This window comes from Triticum aestivum, chromosome 3B (genome assembly GCF_018294505.1).
Source record: "Triticum aestivum cultivar Chinese Spring chromosome 3B, IWGSC CS RefSeq v2.1, whole genome shotgun sequence".
In the NCBI taxonomy this organism is placed as follows: Eukaryota; Viridiplantae; Streptophyta; class Magnoliopsida; order Poales; family Poaceae; genus Triticum; species Triticum aestivum.
The window spans coordinates 55,099,783-55,122,276 of NC_057801.1; the positions used below are offsets into that span (position 1 = coordinate 55,099,783).

Sequence of the window (22,494 nt, forward strand, 5' to 3'; positions counted from 1 at the left end):
GGCGTCCTCCTTGGCCGGGACGTTTCTTGCCGGATCCCCCAGCACCTTCCTGGGCTTTCTCCTTGTCGCGCCGCTCGTATTCAGCTTTCTGTTGCTCAACAAGCTGCTCGACTTTCTTACAGTTCTGGAGATCATGGCCCTTGGTGCGGTGAATCTTGCAATACTGCTTGTTGGTGCCGTCCTGCTTGTCGGCGACCGCCACCTCCACGGCAACATCGTTGCTGGAGTCACCAGCTTTGGCCTCCTTGGCGCCACCACCGTTGCCGGACTGCTCAACAACTAGCACCTCTTTACCTTTCCTCCTTCTGTTGTTCCGCCGCCGGTTTTTCCTTGCCGGGGCAGCATCTTCACTGTCAGATCCCCCCGCTCCTATATTTTTTCCGGGGAGCCTCCTCCCTTCCTCAGCACGCGCACACTTGTCGGCCAGTGCATATAACTCACTGACATCCTTGATCTTGCACATCGCCATTTCCTCCCGCATCCTGTGGTTTCGCACATTCTGATGGAACGCGCTGATCACCGTGACAGGGTGGACATCTGGGATGTTGTGCTGCACACTGCTGAATCTCTGAATGTACTTGCGCAGGGGCTCTCCTTCCTTCTGGGCGAGCAAATGAAGATCACTCTCCTGGCCATGAGGCTTGTGTCCGCCGGTGAAGGCATCGACAAACTGATGGCACAGATCAGCCCAAGAGGATATAGAGTTGTCCGGCAAGTGCATGAGCCAGGATCTGACATTGGGCTTGAGCACCAGCGGGAAGTAGTTGGCAAGGATCTTGTCATCTCGTCCCCCGGCAGCTTGCACCGCAATGGTGTAGATGCTGAGGAACTCTGACGGATGCGTCTTGCCGTCGTACTTCTCCGGTACGTCTGGCTTGAAGTTCTTTGTACTGGGCCACTGGACTTGCCGCAGCTCACGAGTGAACGCAGGACAACCTACCGCGTACGGCAGATCGCCTGGTTCCCCTGGCGCATGCATGTCAACAGAGGGCCCAACGCGCTTGTCGGATTGACGTCGCGCTTCTCTTCGGCGCTCGATGCGGGTTCGAGCGTCTTCTTGTTGTCGATCATGAAGAACTTGGCGCTGATCGCGACGAGCTCGTGGATCCGACGATGCAGTGGAGTCACTGTCAAGGTGGATCCGGCGAGTCGGCGATCTTGGCCTTCGGGGCGGTGATTGCATGGTAGTTGCACCTCCACCCATTTCGTCGCCACCGGCTCGCGCCTGGCAACCCTGCCGCGGCGGCGACGCGCTCGGCCGCCGTGGAGTGTCGCCGTTGGCGTAGCCGGTAGCCCTCCATTCGTCGATCTTGTCCGACGTCGGAGGGTAATCTAGAAGAAGTTGAGCTCGCGCCAAAGCTTCTGCTGGAGTGGTGGGTGGCAGTGGCGGACGGCGCGTGGAGCGGGACGTGCTCGAACTTCTAACTATGTTAGAAGGAGCAGTATCCCGTCCAGGCGACCGTGCCCCGCTGGTGCCAGCATGCTGGCGTGCATGCTGGTCTTGAGCGTCCCGAGATCCACCAGCTTGATCTTGGCCCAGCGGACGTATGGCGCTGCGAACACCATGATGCTATTGGTCCCACGCCTCCTGAGACGGGCGCGGTGCGCGTACGGATGCCGAGGTCTGTGCTGCCTTGTCCTTGGACTTGGCAGCACTGTGAGCACCCTCATCGACGCCTGTTCTTCCGCCGGCGTCCACTTCACCACCCGTTTGCTCCAACGGTGGAGGAAACGACGTGGACGGAGCGGCTGCCGCCGAAGTCTTCTTCTTCGGTGGCATGTTGATGAAGGGAATGAAGATCTAGCTCATGTGAACAGCGGATCAGGTTCACACAATCTCAACGCCCCCTACCTGGCGCGCCAAAGATGTCGGGGGAAACTGACCCACGAACACCTATGGGGCCGGCGGACCGGGCCCCTTTCGGTTCGGTGGGGGGCGGAGGCTGCATGAAGAGAAGATCGAGGCGAAGCACACGAGCGGTTTACCTAGCTTCGGAGCTCTCCGGAGAGATAATACTCCTACTGCTGCTTGTCTGGCTATGTTATCTTGTGTTCTTGCCCTCCAGAGAGCGTGGTGTCTTTCTGGTTTACAAATGAGTCGAAGTGATCGAACCTTCCAACCCTCCAGCCCTCCCCTACGTTGCGCATGGGCCTCCTTTTATATGCTAAAGGGGTCACCGACAGGTGGCAACGTAGAGAAGGGCACAAACGTAAAAAGCGAGGTAGGTGATACAGTTGCTTGTACAGTGCACCCTACCTAACTCTGACGGCAGGGGACAAGGGCATTAAATGCCCGTCTGAGTCGCCCGAACAGTGCAGAAAAGGACCGTTAGGGGTGCCACCGTTCGCCACGATGGTGATCTTGTCAGCTTCGCATGCCACTGCGCACTGCTGGCTGCACAGCCTCCCGCCACGCGTGCCCGGAGAGGCCCCTAGAGCGACACGTTGGTGGATGCGCTGGAGCGTGGACGCAGAGTGGCCGCCTGCCGCGACAAGCGCCTTGCCGCTGTCGTTATCTTGTCGGGTCCGGAAGCTTGTCGCTCACCGGGCCTCGACGTACCTTGGTTTGTCTTCCCGGCGAGCTCCTCTTGCCGGGGCCTTGTTGCCTTGCCGGAGCGCGTGGCGCGTCGCGGCAAGTTCCTTAGAGTGCCTCGGTTGGCCTTCCCGGCAAGCTCCTCTTGTCGGGGCCTTGTATCCTGAGCTTAAATACTTTGTTCTTGAATGGCTCCAAGGGAACCTTGGAGGGTCTTGGCGTTCGCCCGGCAAGCCTTGCCGCGGGGTGCTGCAAGTGCCCGTGCACAAGTTCGGGGTACTAGGGTACCCCTATTCTAGTACACCGACACGAACGGACGGCACCTCCGCATTCAACACACGTACAGCCCGGTGATGTCTCCCATGCCTTGATCTAGCAAGGAGAGAGGGAGAGGTTGAGGAAGACGCCATCCAGCAGTAGCACAATGGCGTGGTGATGGTGGAGGAGCGTGGAAATCATGCAGGGCATCGCCAAGCACCGCGGGAGAGGAGGATGGAGAGAGGTAGAGCTGCGCCAGGGAGAGGTGAAACTCATGTGTTGGCAGCCCCAAAGTCCTCAAGTATATATAGGGGAGAGGGAGGGGGTGCGCCCCCTCTAGGGTTCCCTCCCTAGGGGTGGCGGCAGCCCAAAACCCATCTAGGGTGCTGCCAAGGGGGGGGAGAGGGGAAACTTGCCCCCCAAGTTAGGTGGGTGCGCCCACTCCCCAAACCCTAGGCGCCTTGGGCCCTTGTGGGGGGGCGCACCAGCCCACTTGGGGCTGGTCCCCTCCCACACTTGGCCCATGCAGCCCTCCGGGGCCGGTGGCCCCACTTGGTGGACCCCCGGGACCCTCCCAGTGGTCCCGGTACGTTACCGATAAAACCCGAAACTTTTCTGGTGACCAAAACAGGACTTCCCATATATAAATCTTTACCTCCGGACCATTCTGGAACTCCTTGTGACGTTCGGGATCTCATCCGGGACTCCGAAAAACATTCGGTAACCACATACAAACTTCCTCTATAACCCTAGCGTCATCGAACCTTAAGTGTGTAGACCCTACGGGTTCGAGAACCATGCAGACATGACCGAGACATTCTCCGGTCAATAACCAAAAGCGGGATCTAGATACCCATGTTGGCTCCCACATGTTCCACGATGATCTCATCGGATGAACCACGATGTCGAGGATTCGATCAATCCTGTATACAATTCCCTTTGTCTAGCGGTATTGTACTTGCCCGAGATTCGATCATCGGTATGCCGATACCTTGTTCAATCTCATTACTGGCAAGTCTCTTTACTCGTTCAATAACATATCATCCCGTGATCAACCGCTTGGTCACATTGTGCACATTATGATAAGTGGTCCCAGAGATACCTCTCCGTTATACGGAGTGACAAATCCCAGTCTTGATTCGTGCCAACCCAACAGACACTTTTGGAGATACCCGTAGTACACCTTTATAGCCACCCAGTTACGTTGTGACGTTTGGTACACCCAAAGCATTCCTACGGTATCCGGGAGTTGCACAATCTCATGGTCTAACGAAACAATACTTGACATTATAAAAGCTTTAGCATACGAACTACACGATCTTTGTGCTAGGCTTAGGATTGGGTCTTGTCCATGACATCATTCTCCTAATGATGTGATCCCGTTATCAACGACATCCAATGTCCATGGTCAGGAAACTGTAACCATCTATTGATCAACGAGCTAGTCAACTAGGGACATGGTGTTGTCTATGTATCCACACATGTATCTGAGTTTCCTATCAATACAATTATAGCATGGATAATAAACGATTATCATGAACAAGGAAATATAATAATAACTAATTTATTATTCCCTCTAGGGCATATTTCCAACATATTCAAGTATGGCTCTTGGTATTCATAAAAAAAGTATGGTTCTTCATAGAGCAAAGTGAAGTACTTTAGTTTACGGTGTGCCCGGGCTTTAACAATTCGCTACCTCTCTGATGGCCCTCGACAAATTCGTCCACCCAATAACTCGAAACCACCACCATCCCGATCTGGTAAGCCGTCAAGAGAGTTTTGATAGTCGCCTATGATGGCAAGCACCAATCCTAGGCTCGCCTCACCTCTCTGTGTAGGAATCTGAGAGTGATGGTGGCCTCAGGCTCTGTTTGATATTCTCAGCGGCTTGTGCCTCCTCCCACCGGAGAATGACTACGGCCCGCCGTTTTGGCCCTGGGTGGTGCTCCTCCACAAATCGAGGGGGTGAGGTGCGAGGGTGCGAGAGAAATGGCAGTGAGATGAGCTCATTTTATTTGTATTTTTATCCCTAATAGATGAGGAACCATGTGATTCCACTGATTTGGAGGAATCTGTTGGTTTGGCATCGGAGGGGCATATCCACTTGTGGGGAATCAGTCTGTTCTAGTTTCTTCTCAAACCAAACACAAGAACCAGTGCCAGGTGCAGAACCAACCTGTGACATTCCACCCCATGCCCTAAAACCAAACACACCCTTGCATAGTTCAAAAAAGCGCTAGGCGTTAATTGTGCGTTTTTCCACTGTTGTGCGCTTTATTGACCAAAGTGCATGCTTATGCGCAGTTATGCACAGATTAAAGCGTAGTTATGCGCAATGCATTTTACCAATTCCTAGAGCCTAGGCACCCTTAAGCACTCGCTTAGGCGCGCCTTTTCTTATCCATGCACCCTAGTAGAAGCTGAAACAGTAGCTTGGCCAAACAAGGCCCTACTGATTAAGTTCTCAGGTGTAATATTTGTTAAACTATGTACTAGCCACTTCTGGATTTAATTGTCTATTCATCGTGTAAATACTGATCGGTGTTTGTGCTATGGATGTATGATTCAGATAACGATATCACTATCTCGAAGTACAAATACTGAGTTGCTAGAACAGAATATCTTTCCTCTTTATGTTCTATTGGCTACACCTACCAGTAATACTTCTCTTGAAGGGGTAAGTCTGCCTTTTTTTAGTTCCACACATGCAACATTTTGTACCAAATGATCTCTTATCTCACTAATGCATAATGTTTTGCAGCATTCTCTGATATATTCAGTCGGGTTTGTTTGCTTATAGCTTTTAATGAATTTGGTAATAAAGGTTGCACCAATGCTACATTCATAATTCCAGACATCAAGAATTTATCAACCTCCCGAGCTTCATCGTTAACATTATCCTTATCAGTTGTGGTATCATGTGCTTCATATGTGATGTTTATGGTTTTATATTTCTTCACCACAATCACATTTGGTTCCCTTTTTAGTTTCGGAAGGGCAAGTTGGGGGAAAATCTTGGTGAAAACAACTGCTCTGTGGACCATGTGGAAGGCTCTGCTCTCTGAAGTAAGTTTATGGTTGTTATTTTGTGAAAAAAATACTAAACAGTTACTACAATAAGCGCATGCTTACCGTTGTTTAACACAATATGTTAAAACTTACTCCCTCTGTAAACTAATATAAGAGCGTTTATATATCACTAAAGTAGTGATCTAAACACTCTTATATTAGTTTACAGAGGGAGTAGCAAGTAAGACATTTAGATAGCCACACAAAATGTGTGCCACACAGTTTGAGCTACCACTAGCCAGTTACTATTGTTGATCATGTGCTAGAAGATACAATTGTATTCTCAAATGCCCAATTCTTGACAAGAATGAAGACCAGTGATCAAACTATGTTTATCTCCCAGTGTGCTAAGCTAGTTCACGCCCAATATTCTTGGCCAAACCAATCCAATCCTTGCAACCACCTATCTCACAGCTAACAGCAACTTACCAGACCTTCTCTTGCATGGAAGATTAGCATTACAGTCGTTGGAAATCAAAAATAGTTAACAAACATTCCTTTAATCCATGGATAACTACTTAACATAGTGTAGGTGTGCAAGATCTGGCTATGTTTACCGACTTTACCGTGGTTAGGAGAATCAAATGAAAAGTGTCCTTAAACATTGCATTATCGGTTTTTGACAAGGGGCCACTAGGCCATGTATGCCATTAGTTTAGATTATTTTATCTCCTTTTATGGTATATTTGTTGTCAGTCACCCATACTGGCCAGTATAGCTAGCACATGCGCCTTCTAAAATGAAGTGTAAAGAACACATTGAATCTCAGAAACCACTTATGATTTGTAGTGTTGTTGAGTGCAGTTATTTACTATTATCTATGTGATGCATTTTGTCAGAGCTTGAAGGGAAATGTTTCTGGGGTAAAATACCAATTGATCTACTTGGTCCGTCTTTGGAGAACTGTGTAACTTTAAATTTGGGACATACAGTGGAGTTGGCTTCTGTAGTTAGTATGAGCCCAAGTTTCTTAGAGCTATGCCAATTCAACTTGCTCATGGTTTTAAGCTTTAATGTTCCTATTGTATGCACTGCAAATTTTTTCTTTAGTGTTTTACCATATGATGGATGAAGAAAAATCCTTTTGCAGCACCTGAAGCATGTTTTAACTAAATAAATTACCTTAGCCACTTGTACGTTAAATTTTGACGATCTACCCCATGTACCTTCTACTATCTAGAAGGCTGTAGTGCGTGCAATTAATTAGCACATCCCATTCCAGAAGTTCAAATGTAAAATCTTCATATTAATAGTGCAATTTGCATCGAGATAATTGGACATATTATAAGATGGACATTAATAGTAAAGGTTGAAATTGTAGTTTATGGATATTCCAGTGATTCTGCAAATGAGTTTCATTCAGTTCATTAAGTATCTTTTTCGTTTTAATAGAAAATTATTAAATCAAGAGAGAGAATATGTAGTGTAGTGGAACCTACTTGACAATCTTAGGGGTTGTTTGGTTCCCAGTCACAACTTGTCACGCTTAACCATAGGCAAGCCACAGTTTTTGAGGTACATACTTGTGTTTTTCCACACATAACTACCTATATGGCATATTTGTCATAGACACAATCTTTCGCACAACTTGCTATGCTTAACCATAGGCAAGCCATAGTTTTTTGAGGTACATACTCTTTTTTTCACACACTTAACTACCTATATGGCCCATGTTTCATAGACACAATCTTTTGCACAACTTGCCACGCTTAACCATGGGCAAGCCACAATTTTTTGAGGTACATACTCGTTTTTTACCACACACTTAACTACTTATATGGACCATGTGTCATAGACACAATCTTTTGCACAACTTGGCACGCTTAACCATAGGCAAGCCACAATTTTTTGATGTACATACTCATTTTTTACCACACACAATCTTTTGCCACACTTGTGGCTTTAATTTTGTTAGCCACTCTTTTGCGGTAAGCCACACATTACTTAAGCAAAGTTAGCCTTGAACCAAAGATGCCAGTACTTGGCTCTATATGTTGATCTACTTGCCTTTCCTTTTGTTATATATGCAACCAAAATTTATGGAGCGGGATAGTTTCTTGACATTTTAATCTCATAAGGTTGATTCTACGGTAAGTTTATCCCTGTTACTTTATTTTTTATCTAATAATTGTTTCCACATTTAAGTGGAAAGTATTTTCTATATAAGATGGCAGCACCTTACTGCAGTATGTTCTGTTATTTACTTCCATAGCTTCTCCGAGATGTGTATTATTGTTGCAGGGTTCATATCAACTCCAAGTAGGCATATCTGCTCAAGAAGCTGGTGCAAAAGACGTGTCTGAATCTCCATATAGTAGTTACTCATACAATGGTGTCCCACCTTCATCATTACCACATATCATACGGTAACACTACAACATGTATATGCATATCTATAGCTCTATTTATTGTAATAGAGTCGTGAGTAACTGCATTCGCTTGCTTGGAAAGCTTAGTTCGAAGATATCTATTTTGAGTTTTTGACAGGGTTTAGTAGATGGCCATTGTTTTGCAGTCAGCACAGCTGAGCTTGCTGCTTGCTGAACATTTTATGTGTGTGTTGATGTCATGTACCAAATGTACCAACACCAACATGGACATGTTGTTAAATGTTCTATTTCATAGTTGAGGGTGAAAACTGGACATATGTGATAGTTGAGCGGGCTAAGATGGATCTGTTCATTGTTAGGTGTTGTTTTAGAATACATGGAGTCTATCTTTTAAATTGGGTTCTAATATACACAAATATATACTGATTTTTCATGTTCAAATAATAGTTCTAGATTTTTCATAGAAAAGACCTTCAGATCATTATTTTACTTTTAGTGGCTTTCCTGAAATATAGTTGAAGAAAGTGATGGCATTTGTCACAGGGACATAATGAAAAATGAAATGAACATATTGCAAACACAAAGAAGTTCTCAGCACCACACAATAGATAGTGAAGTGGGGGGCGATTGGCAGGTGAGCCGCAAAGGTGGCAAATATCGAGAGGGAAGTGGGCATGTGTGTGTGGGGAGAAGAGGGGGGAAATATGCCACCTTGCCCATAAATCGTTGTTGAGAGAAGAGGACGCAGAGTGAGTGAGTGCACATAAGAGAAATCAGAGGAGGGATTAGGATTTCACTTACAATTATGGTAGGAGGAAAATAAATAAGATGTAGGTTTATTAAGAGGATTATTGTGCAATTAAAGCCGAATCTGAGAAAGTCCAACTAAAATTCTGAATCATTCGGTGAAAGTTGGATGGATGGTTCAAATTGTGTGGATTCCACAAACATGTATTGGTACCTTCTATATATATTTAGATGTCTGAGAGGGCAGGTAAAGGAATGGAGTCAGTATATCAAATTTCTGTCAGTGCCTAGTGGTGAGGTTTTGGCTACCGGCTCAGGTTTGTTGTGCTCTTGTGTGACCTTAGCCTAACCTAAGCACCTGTTGTCTGGCCAGGTCTTAGTGTGACACTTTGCTTTTACTTTTATCTCTACAAATGCATTTGCATTTCAATATGACCAATTGAGAAGATATAGTTTTTTTGTTTTCCACACAGGTTGAGAGCTGGTAATGTGCTTTTCAACTTCAAGTACTACAGCAATACTATGCAAAAGAATGAAGGTTATCAATTACACAAACATTTGAGTTCATGTGTTTTTCAGTTCCACACTTCCACTCACACTTGTTTGTATCATGTGTTTGACATTTTTTTCTAGGTGTTCCACATTTTCTCCTTATACCTGACAGTGAAAAGTAATGAACTAGACATGTTAGATATCTGAATAAATGATTCACCAACATTGAACTATTGAAAGATAATCTGCTAAGACCCTTTCATGGTACACATGTTGGAATAATAGCTACTTCTGTTTGATGGTTGTAATCTTATTACTTTGTCACACTAATTGTTGTGCCATAGCTAGTAACCTAGTGGAGAAGTTTACGCTGTTATGCTTTTGGTTAGCATATGATCGTGGAACTAAAGCTGGCGAGCTAAGTTCGGTAATGGTAAGTATAATGGTTTTAATGTACCGATATGTTTTTAACTTAAGAAATGTTATAAATTTCTCTCTTTACAAAACGAGTCATATCCATTTGATTAATTATGAATTGTGCATTTTTTGTTCTGAAAATCAGGTTCTCTGCCATTACCATAAACACAAAAGTCAGATATGCTCCATTAAAAAAGATGCAATTACTGAAAATGCTGGTGCATAAGACAGAAAGCACACACCTCATATGATCTATAGCGCTTCAGAAGGATAGTGTAACATTGAAATTGGAAGAATAAATTTTACGAACGTGTTCAGCATGGGAGACCAAAGTATATTAATTTAATCATAAAAGGAGTGTTATGTGCTGTATTTGGTGGCATAGTTTAAGGCATATGTTTGCCCATGACCTTATGTACTAATGTACATATTGCTGATTGAGTGCCGTATAGCTCCAGCCGTGTTTTTTTAGTCCTTTGTTGTGAATGTTGATCATGACAAAGATCCAGTGTTAGATTTGTGCAATTACCTATGGTCAGTTTACGTCACTTATTGACATTTGTTGGTAAAAAACTTCCGGTTGGTTCGTGATTCTTTGCTCTTCTTGTTTTTTTTCTTATATTGGTCTTTTCTTACCAGTCACTGAAGATGTTCCTTGCCTCTCCTGCTTGGTAAAATGTGGAAGCTAAAAGGTAAAGTTTGATGCAAAGTTCCATTTGCGCTGTATTTATTCAAATCTCACTTTGTTGCTATTGGCTGGTGGATCATTTCACTAGCTACAGTTAGGTAAAACCAATCATTTTATTCTCACTACACCACTAATTTCTTGTTTTTCTTTGTGATGAAATTTGGATTGTGTTTGCTTTCTGCATGACCTTTCCATTTTTTGGGGAACAATCTTTGTGCCCACCTGAAAGGAAGCAGGTGCGGTGCCTGGTGGCACTACTAGGGAAAACCTTATACATAGAATCTTAGCAACAAATATTGACCGACAGTACCCACCAACCTAAGTTTAGCAGCAGCGTGGTGTCACGACACGCGCTACTGCTAACGCAATAGTAGTAGCGTGCTTTTGACTCGGGTCGCTACTGCTAATTTTGAAATTGGGCACACGGTTGGCCCCGCTTAGCAGTAGCGCGTGTGGGAAAAGCGCGATGCTGCTATGCTCTTATCAGTAGCGCCCCCCCCCCCCCCCGCGCGCGCCACTGCTAAGATGCAACACACCACCATCTTTCCCCACCCGTCCTCCCCTCCCCCATCTCCTCTCTTCCCTTTCCCCTACCTCCCACATCCTCCCTCTCCCGCTCTTGTTCCTCAATACTTCTCCCCCCACCACTCTCCCTCTTCTACCTACCTTTCTCTCTCTTCATTACTCCTAGTTAACTACACCGCTGATACGTCTCCAACATATCTATAATTTTTGATTGTTCCATGCTATTATATTACCTGTTTTGGATGTTTATGTCCTTTATTTTACACATTTATATCATTTTTGGACTAACCTACTAACCGGAGGCCCAGCCCATATTGCTGTTTTTTTGCCTATTTCAGTATTTCGAAGAAAAGGAATATCAAACGGAGTCCAAACAGAATGAAATCTTCGGGAGCGTGATTTTTAGAACGAATGTGATCCAAAGGACTTGGAGTGCAAGCCAAGCAGCAGCCAAGGCGGCCAGGAGATAGGAGGGCGCGCCCACCCCCTCCGGGCGTGCCCCTTGTCTCATGGGCCCCTCGGGCGGCCACCGACGTACTTCTTCCTCCTATATATACCCATGTACCCTGAAAACATCCAGGCAGCCAACAAAAAACAATTTCCACCACCGTAACCTGCTGTATCCGCGAGATCCCATCTTGTAGCCTTCATCGGCGCTCCGCCGGAGGGGGAATCAACCACGGAGGGCTTCTACATCAACACCATAGCCCCTCCGATGAGTTGTGAGTAGTTAACCACAGACCTTCGGGTCCATAGTTATTAGCTAGATGGCTTCTTCTCTCTTTTTGAATCTCAATACCATGGTCTCCCCTCTCTTGTGGAGATCTATTTGATGTAACTCTTTTTGCGGTGTGTTTGTCGAGATCCGATGAATTGTGGGTTTATGATCAAGTTTATCTATGAGAAATATTTGAATCTCCTCTGAATTATTTTATGTATGATTGAGTTATCTTTGCAAGTCTCTTCGAATTATCAATTTGGTTTGGCCTACTAGATTGATCTTCCTTGCCATGGGAGAAGTGCTTAGCTTTGCGTTCAATCTTGCGGTGTCCTTTCCCAGTGACAGCAGGGGCAGCAAGGCACGTATTGTATTGTTGCCATCGAGGATAAAAAGATGGGGTTTATATCATATTGCATGAGTTTATCCCTCTACATCATGTCATCTTTCTTAATGCATTACTCTGTTCTTATGAACTTAATACTCTAGATGCATGCTGGATAGCAGTCGATGTGTGGAGTAATAGTAGTAGATGCAGGCAGGAGTCGGTCTACTTGTCATGGACGTGATGCCTATATACATGATCATGCCTAGATAATCTCATAATTATTCGCTTTTCTATCAATTGCTCGATAGTAATTTGTTCACCCACCGTAATACTTAAGCTATCTTGAGAGAAGCCTCTAGTGAAACCTATGGCCCCCGGGTCTATCTTTTATAAACTTTCAAACTACTTTTATTTTCATCTTTACTTTTCACATCTATATTATAAAATACCAAAAATATATTTATCTTATCATATTATCTCTATCAGATCTCACTTTCGCAAGTGGCCGTGAAGGGATTGACAACCCCTTTATTGCGTTGGTCACGAGTTCTTTGTTTGTTTGTGTAGGTGCGTGGTACTTTTGAGGAGCCTCCTACTGGATTGATACCTTGGTTCTCACAAATTGAGGGAACTACTTACGCTACTTTGTTGCATCACCCTTTCCTCTTCAAGGAAAACCAACGCAAGCTCAAGACATAGCAAGAAGGATTTGTGGCACCGTTGCCGGGGAGGTCTTCGCTCAAGTCAAGACATACCAAGTACCCATCACAAACTCATCTCCATCGCATTTACATTATTTGCCATTTGCCTCTCGTTTTCCTCTCCCCCACTTAACCCTTGCCGTCTTAGTTGCCCTCTCTTTCCCAATCTTCCTCTCTCTTTTTCGCTTGCCTTTTTCCGTTTGCTCGTGTGTTAGATCGTTTACCTTGTCGTTATGGCTAGTCCTCCTACCCTTGTCATCACTCCCGAACATGAAATTCTTAATTTTAAGCAAAGGGAGGGAGAAAATTTAAAAGATGCTTGGCATAGAATTTACAATGCTCAAAATAAATCTACTAGGAAGCTTCCTACTTCCGTACTTCTTCGCAATTTTTATGTGGGCATTACTCCTTGGAATAGATGTGTTCTTGATACCATTACCGGAGGGGATTTCTTGAGTAGCCATACGTTTGATGCTTATAATGCTATGTTAGATTTGTTTGGCCCACCACCTCTTTTGGTTAATGGAACTGTTTTAACTTTAGAACATGTGATGCAACGGCTTCAAATTATTGAAAATAAAGTTGCCACTGTTGAGTTGATTGAAAATTTGGATACAAAGATTCATAATCAGATTACCCAATACGGATCTAGGGTTGGAGTTACTTTGAAAAATCTTAAAGAAAAAGAACCTATAGTTAATGAAAAAATAGATCTAGATTCTGCAAGAATCGGTAAACTTGAGGATATCACTACCAACTTAGCTTCGGCATTTTATTCCATGAAAAACACTCCAAAACCTCCTACCAGAACTACCAAATTTATTTATGTTCCCAAAAATAAGGGTGAATCTTCTAGTAAGGGAGACGTGGATCTGAAATCCATAAGTGTTCATCCCAATTGTCTCTCTATCATTAAGGAACCTTTTGCTACAAACTAATTTCTTGAATTTTCCCCTAAAGGTTTAATCATTGCTAAAAAGGGAGAAACCCCTAAAGATTATAAGTGCTCTATTGATGAATTGAGTGCGAAAGATGTCACTACTTAGATCTATCTTCGCTTTTATGCCTAGCTAGCGGCGTTAAACGATAGCGCTAGTTGGAAGGCAACCCAATTTTATTTGCGTTTTTTTTGTTTTTATTTCTGTTTAGTAATAAATTTTGCATCTACCTTGTCTTTAGATGTGTTTTTATGTTTTAATTATTGTTTTTGCCAAGTAGAACCTATAGGATAACCTATGGTGATAGTTAATTTGATTCTGCTGAAAAACAGAAACTTTGCGCGCACGAAATTAGTTTTGTTAAATCACCGAAACGTGCTTTTGCGTTGATTCAGTTTGCTGCTGAACAATAGACGAATTTTCCAAGACTTCCTATTTTGGTAGGATTTTTAGAGTTCCAGAAGTTTGCGTTAGTTACATATTGCTACAGACTATTCTGTTTTTGACAGATTCTGCTTTTCGTGTGTTGTTTGCTTATTTTGATGCATCTATGGCTAGTATTAAGTGGTATGAACCAGAGAGAACTTGGAATACAGTAGGTTTAACACCAAAGTAAATAAAGACTGAGTTCATTACAGTACCTTATGTTGTGGTTTTGTTTTCTTTCACTAATGGACCTTATGAGATTTCATGTTGAGTTTTGTGTTGTGAAGTTTTCAAGTTTTGGGTAAAGATTTGATGGACTATGGAATAAGGAGTGGAAAAAGCCTAAGCTTGGGTATTCCCATGGCACCCCAAGATATTCAAGAATAGCCAAAAGCCTAAGCTTGGGGATGCCCCGGGAAGGCATCCCCTCTTTCATCTTCGTTCATTGGTAACTTTACTTGGAGCTATATTTTTATTCACCCCATGATATGTGTTTTGCTTGGAGCACCGTGCATGATATTGGTCTTTGCTCTTTAGTTTTCCATAATCATCCTTGCTGTACACACCTTTTGGGAGTCCTACTTAATTGAAATTTATTAGAATATGCTATGTGCTTCACTTATATCTTTTGAGCTAGATAGTTTTTGCTCTAGTGCTTCACTTATATCTTTTAGAGCACGGCGGTGGCTTAATTTTGTAGAAATCGCTAGTCTCTCATGCTTAACTTATATTATTTTGAGAGTCTCTTAGAACAGCATGGTATTTGCTATGGTTATAAAATTGGTCCTAGAATGGTAGGCATCCAAGTTGGGTATAATAAAAACTATCATAGGAAGTGAATTGGATGCTATGATCAATTTGATACTTGATAATTGTTTTGAGATATGGTGGTAGTGATATTAAAGTCCTGCTAGTTGGGTGATTATGAATTTAAAGAATGCTTGTGTTGAAGTTAGCAAGTCCCGTAGCATGCACGTATGGTTAAAGTTGTGTAACAAATTTGAAACATGAAGTGTACTTGGATTGTGCATCCTTATGAGTGGCGGTCGGGGACGAGCGATGGTCTTTTCCTACCAATCTATCCCTCTAGGAGCATGCACGTAGTGCTTGGTTTTTGATGACTTCTAAATTTTTTAAATAAGTATATGAGTTCTTTTGACTAATGTTGAGTCTATGGATTATACGCACTTTTACCTTTCCATCATTGCTAGCCTCTTCGGTACCGTGCATTGCCCTTTCTCACCTTGAGAGTTGGTGCAAACTTCGCCGGTGCGTCCAAACCCCGTGATATGATACGCTCTATCACACATAAACCTCCTTATATCTTCCTCAAAACAGCCACCATACCTACCTATTATGGCATTTCCATAGCCATTCTAAGATATATTGCCATGCAACTTTCCACCGTTCCGTTTATCATCATGACATACATTACTTTTGTCATATTGCCATTGCATGATCATGTAGTTGACATCGTATTTGTGGCAAGGCCACCATGCATAATTTTTCATACATGTCACTCTTGATTCATTGCACCATCCCGGTACACCGCCGGAGGCATTAATATAGAGTCATATCTTGTTCTAGTTTCGAGTTGTAATTCATATGTTGTAATCAATAAAAGTGTGATGATCATCATTATTAGAGCATTGTCCCCAAAAAGAAAAAGAAAAAAAAGAAAAAAAGAAAAAAAGAAATGCCAAAAGAAAAAAAAGAAAGGCCAAAGAAAAAAAGAAAAAGAAAAAAAGGGCACAATGTTACTATCTCTTTTTTCACACTTGGGCTTCAAAGTAGCACCATGTTCTTCATATAGCGAGTCTCATATATTGTGCTTCAAAGTAGCACCATGTTTTCATATAGAGAGTCTCATATTTTGTCACTTTCATATACTAGTGGGAATTTTTCATTATAGAACTGGGCTTGTATATTCTTACGATGGGCTTCCTCAAATGCCCTAGGTCTTCGTGAGCAAGCAAGTTGGATGCACACCCACTAGATTTCTTTTGTTGAGCTTTCATTCATTTATAGCTCTAGTGCATCCGTTGTATGCACTACAAAAAAAGACACATCCGTGACATTTTGGGCCGAACGAATTTTTTTCTGTCATACTTATGACACTTCTATGACGATAATTGTGACAAAACCCGGTACCATCATAGATGTGGTGGCTCCTACCTTTATTACAAAAAATCATGAAAGAAAATGTGCTTTTCGTCCTGGGCAGGCCAGAGACGCAGCTGCATGACATTCTTGGGGCCGTCCATGACGGAAAAAACCATGGTAGAAGCGAGGGCGAGGAAAATTTTGGGGAGTTCCCGGTTACGGTGGATGGTCGGGTGCCGAGAGATGCGCGTTTCTCTCATACACGTACGCGCGTGTGTGCGAGGCGTTGGGCTCTAACTGAACCCAAGCGAGGCGTTGGGATCTAACTGAACCGAGCAATTGCACTGCAGGCTACGCGTTACTGAACCCGAGCGATCGATCGATGGCTGTTAACTGGACCCGATCGAGCGATTCCTTTGCTACTGCTGCTAACTGAAGCCGATCGATGCTGCATCTCTGGATGAACAGTGAGCGTTGCAGGGGGGTGGGGAGGTTTGGATGAATAGTGAGCGATGGGAGTGGATGAACAGGACCCGTGGCGTTGCCTCCGGATGAACAGGACCCGACCCCGATCAATCGAGCCGGTTGGGGCTAGATGAACCAGACTCCGTGGAGGGCTAGATGAACAGGACGACCCTGTGGAGGGCTGGATGAACAGTAAACGGTGGAGGGGTGGATGAATAGTAGCCCGTGGAGGGGTGGTTGAACAGGAGCCAGTGGAGAGGGGTGGTTGAACAGGAGCCGGTGGAGTAGCGCGCGGTGGAGGCTGGATGAACAGGAGCCCGTGGATGAATAGTCGTAGGTGGAGGGTGGAGGAGGTCGATGGTGGATGAACAGTAGCCCGTAGAGGTGATAACCCACAAGTATAGGGGATTACAAAAGTTCTCGAGGGTAGAGCATTCAACCCGAATTTATTGATTCGACACAAGGGGAGCCAAAGAATATTCTCAACTATTAGCAGCTGAGTTGTCAATTCAACCACACCCGGAAACTTAGTATCTGCAGCAAAGTGTTTAGTAGCAAAATAATATGATAGTGGTGGTAACGGTAACAAAAGTAAAGACAGCAAAAGTAATGTTTTTGGTATTTTGTAGTGATTGTAACAATAGCAACGGAAAAGTAAATAAGCAAGAACCAGTATATGGAAAACTCGTAGGCACCGGATCAGTGATGGATAATTATGCCAGATGTGGTTCACCATGTAACAGTCATAACATAGGGTGACACAGAACTAGCTCCAGTTCATCAATGTAATGTAGGCATGTATTCCGAATATAGTCATACGTGCTTATGGAAAAGAACTTGCATGACATCTTTTGTCCTACCCTCCCGTGGCAGCGGGGTCCTATTGGAAACTAAGGGATATTAAGGCCTCCTTTTAGCAGAGAACCGGAAAAAAGCATTAGCACATAGTGAATACATGAACTCCTCATACTATGGTCATCACTGGGAGTGGTCTCGATTATTGTCACTTCGAGGTTGCCGGATCATAACACATAGTAGGTGACTATAGACTTGCATGATAGGTTCAAGAACTCACATATATTCATGAAAACATAATAGGTTCAGGTCTGAAATCATGGCACTCAGATTTTTTTATTTATTCTAAGATATTCCGTGGAGTTTCAGGTCATTCCGAGAACTTTTATTTTCTGCACATAAAACAACATCATGGCAATTCTGCTGAAAACAACGTCAGTCCGGGTTAGTTTCATTCAAATCATACAAGTTAGAGTCCAAAACAAGGGCAAAAATGTTTGGAAAAGTAGATACGACTGAGACGTATCAACTCCCCCAAGCTTAAACCCTTGCTTGTCCTCAAGCAATTCAGTTGACAGAGTGAAACAGAAAAAGAAAAACTTTTACAAACTCTGTTTGCTCTTGTTGTTGTAAACATGAAAAGCCAGCATTCAAGTTTCAGCAAATATTATGAACTAACCATACTGACAATAACACGTAGGTCTCACAATTACTCATATCAATGGCATAATCAGCTAGCGAGCTATAATAAGAAAACTCAGATGACAACACTTTATCAAAATAATCATAACATTATATAACAAAATGGTATCTTGCTAGCCCTTTCTAAGACTGCAAAACATAAATGGAGAGCACCTTCAAAGATCAAGGACTGACTAAACATTGTAATTCATGGTAAAAGAGATCCAGTCAAGTCATACCCAATGTGAACCAATTATAATGAATGCAAACAACAGTGTGCTCTCCAGCGGGTGCTTTTTAATAATAAGGGTGATGACTCAACATAAAAGTAAATAGATAGGCCCTTCGCAGAGGGAAGCAGGGATTTGTAGAGGTGCCAGAGCTCGGTTTTAAAATAGAGATTGAATAACATTTTGAGCGGCATACTTTTGCTGTCAACGCAACAACTATGAGATGAAGATATCTTCCAAGCTAAACAAATTATAGGTGGTTTCCAAACAGAATGGTAAAGTTTATACTCCCCCTCCTCCACAGGCATCAATCCATGGCTTGCTCGAAACAACGAGTGCCTCCAACATTCAACGGGTCCCAGGGGGAGTTTTGTTTGCAATTATTTTGATTTAGTTTGCATAAATCATGGGACTGGGCATCCCGGTGACCAGCCATTTTCTCGTGAATGAGGAGCGGAGTGCACTCCTCTTGAGAATAACCGCCTAACATGGAAGATAAGGACAGCCCTAGTTGAAACATGAGCTGCTCAAGCATACAAAACAGAATTTCATTTGAAGGTTTGGAGTTTGGCACATACAAATTTACTTGGAACGACAGGTAAATACCGCATATAGGAAGGTATAGTGGACTCATATGGAACAACTTTAGGGTTTAAGGAGTTTGGATGCACAAGCAGTATTCCCGCTTAGTACAGGTGAAGGCTAGCAAAAGACTGGGAAGCGACCAACTGGGAGAGCGACAACAGCCGTAAGCATACATTAAAATTAATTCACACCAAGTATAAGCATGAGTAGGATATAATTCACCATGAACATAGATATCATGAAGGCTGCGTTGATTTGATTCAACTACATGCGTGAACATGTGCCAAGTCGAGTCACTCAATTCATGTAAGGAAGGATACCATCCCATCATACCATATCATAATCATTCTAATAGCATGTTGGCACGCAAGGTGAACCATTATAACTCATAGCTAATCAAGCATGGCACAAGCAACTATAATCTCTAAATGTCATTGCAAATATTCTTACTTCATAATAGCTAACTCAGGAACGATGAATCATCATATTTACAAAAACAAGAGAGGTCGAGTTCATACCAGCTTTTCTCATCCCAATAAGTCCATCGTGTATCATCATTATTGCCTTTCACTTGCACAACCGAACGATGTGAATAATAATAGGAGTGCATGTGCATTGGACTAAGCTGTAATCTGCAAGCATTCAATAAACAGGAGAAGACAAGTAATATGGGCTCTAAGTTAAATAAACAATCATGCATATAAGAGCAACTTCAACAATTTAATCATGGTCTTCTCCTATTGATCCCCAAAGAAAAGAAAAGAAAATAAATAAAAACTATTTACACGAGAAAGCTCCCAACAAGAAAAAAGAAGAATGGGAAATATTTTTGGGTTTTCCCTTTTTAATTACTACAGCAAAGAAATAAACTACTACTAAATTTTTTTTGTTTTCTTAAGGTTTATTAAACACACAAGAAGAAAGTAGGAACAAGAAAAATAAACTAGCATGGATATTATAGTGAAAGAGTATGAACACCGACATCTAGCAATGAGTTTGTGTGAACATGAATGTAATGTCGGTGGGAAATACTTACTCCCCCAAGCTTAGGCTTTTGGCCTAAGTTGGCCTACTACCAGGGATGGCCTGGCGGATACCCGTAGGTGAAGCTGGGGTCATACTATGACGAAGAAGGCTCCGGCTGCCACTGGCTGGCAACCTCCTCTGGATCCCAAAAATAAACAGATAGTCGTGGAGGCTCATCTTGTGGCTCCGGTTCTAGGGCTGGTGCAGGATTCCGATAGGCTTGAATGGCCGCCCACGGAATGATGTGAGGACCTGCAGACAAGTTAAACAAAGAGGGAGCAGGCAAAGTAATAGTCTCAGGGTGATGTTTATCAAAGTACAATTTATATTTGAGCTCCCCTTCACGACTTTTAACAAGAAAGTAATGTGTTGTCATACTCGTATAATCTAAATAAGGACGGGGCAGCGATGTTTCCTCTTTCTCCTCATGCCTAATAGGTAGTTCAAAATGTTCAGCAAGGCATGTGGCATAAATGCCTCCAAAGATGGGGCCTTTAGTACGGTGCAGACTTAACCGTCTAGCAACAATTCCACCCATACTAACAGAGTTATTGCAGTATAAACCATGGAACAAAATGATAACATCAGGAATACAAAGGTTTCCACAGTTTCCGCGATCTTTCAAGCAACGACTAGCAAATAAGGCAAAGTAGTGTAAAATAGGAAAATGTATGCAAGTAATTCTTGCATCAGAAACCTTCCTGGTTTCTCCCACTGTGATAGTGTTAATAAAAGCTTCTACTTCGTTACAGTGTGGTTCATCCAAGGTGCCCTCAAAGGGTATTTTGCAAACCTCGCAAAATTCAGCTAATGTCATCCTCTTAACAACGTCATATAAATGAAATTCTACCGATGGAGGTGAATTCTTAGGGAAAAAGTAGAAATTTGGCACAAAGGTATTTGTGAGTAAGAGATACTGATGACGTTGGTCGCGGAGGAAGTCAGTGAGGCCATCATTCTCAATTAATAAATAGAAATCTTCATAAATCCCGGCTCTCCTCAAGAAGTCATCGGAAGGCCATTCACACGGCCGGACCTCCGTGGTGCGAGGCAAATTAAATTTGGGTTTCTGTTCTTCTTCCTTTTGTTTTTCCTTCGAGCTTCGGCTCGACAAGCCCCTCAAAAGTCTCTTCATTATTTCTGAAACAATCTGAAATTTTTAGTAACTTCAAATACAAGTGAACCAACTTCAATAAAATTGATAGCAACAACTCCTACAAGTGTCTAGAGCCTATATAAAGCATTGGAAGTACTTGGAACCATATAAATTTGACATGCAAGCTCAAGAACATGGTCATCTATGCAGCACAAATTTGCAATGAATAAAGCACTAGAACAAAAACTAATTGGACCAATGGAGGAGTCACATACCAAGGAACAATCTCCCCAAGCAGTTTTGCGAGAGGTGCTTTGAGCAAGGAGATCAAAAATCACAGCAACGGGGGCTGGAACTCGTGCTTGAGTTGGTTTTTCATGTTTGTGTGAGACAGAGGAAGAAGATGGGTGCAGCAATAAGTGGAGGAGGGCCACCATGGGCCCACAAGGTAGGGGGCGTGCCCAGGGGGTAGGGCATGCCCTCCACCCTCATGGCCAGGTGGTAGCTCCCACCGCGGTGATTTTTGCACAGTAAATTCTCAAATATTCCCAAAAAATAATATTAAATTGGCATGGCATTCTGAGGACTTTTATTTTCGAGATATTTTTATATTGCACGGATAAGTCGGGAAATAGATAGAAAAAATATTATTTTACTTTATTTCTACTAGATAACAGAAAATATAGAGGGTACAGAAGGTTGTGCTTCTAGTTTCATCCATCTCATGCTCATCAAAAAGAATCCACTAACAAGGTTGATCAAGCACTACTGGAATCAGCTACTTTGCCATCTGCTAGTTCTTTGCCGTCCGCTAGCGGACGGCAAAGAAGCTCTTTGCCTTCAGCTTCCAAAAAGCGGACGACAAAGAACTGGCTGATGGCAAAGACCAAGTTTGCCATCAGCCAGTTCTTTGCCGTCTGCTAGCAGACGGCAAAGATTCTTTGCCGTCGGCTAGCGGACGGCAAAGAGGGAGGGGCCCCACTGACGAGCTACAAAAAAAAACCTAACGGGCCCCCTCTTTGCCGTCCGCTAGCGGACGGCAAAGAGCAAGAAGGCAGACGGCAAAGGGTGGCGGACGACAAAGAGGGAGGGCCCCATGTAACGTTAACGGGGCCGCGTCCCACCCCCCTCTCTCTCTCTTTCTCTCCCACCTCTCGCCAGCCCCGTCGCACCACCCCGCCGCCGCCGCCCCAGCGCCCCCCGCCCCGTCGCCCCACCACCCCACCGCCGCCCCGGCGCCCCCCCGCCCCGCCGCCCCCGCCGCCCTGCCGTCTGGGCGCTGCCACGCCCCGGCGCCCCGGCACCTCCGCGCCCCGCCGCCCTGGCCGGGCCCGGCGCCG

General features: G+C 43.8%; 1 pseudogene; it reads left to right on the top strand.

Moving 5' to 3' along the window:
- Positions 1–4,497: 4,497 nt before the first annotated feature.
- On the top strand, positions 4,498–10,538 carry LOC123067285 (polycomb group protein EMF2B-like; annotated as a pseudogene).
- Positions 10,539–22,494: the final 11,956 nt, after the last annotated feature.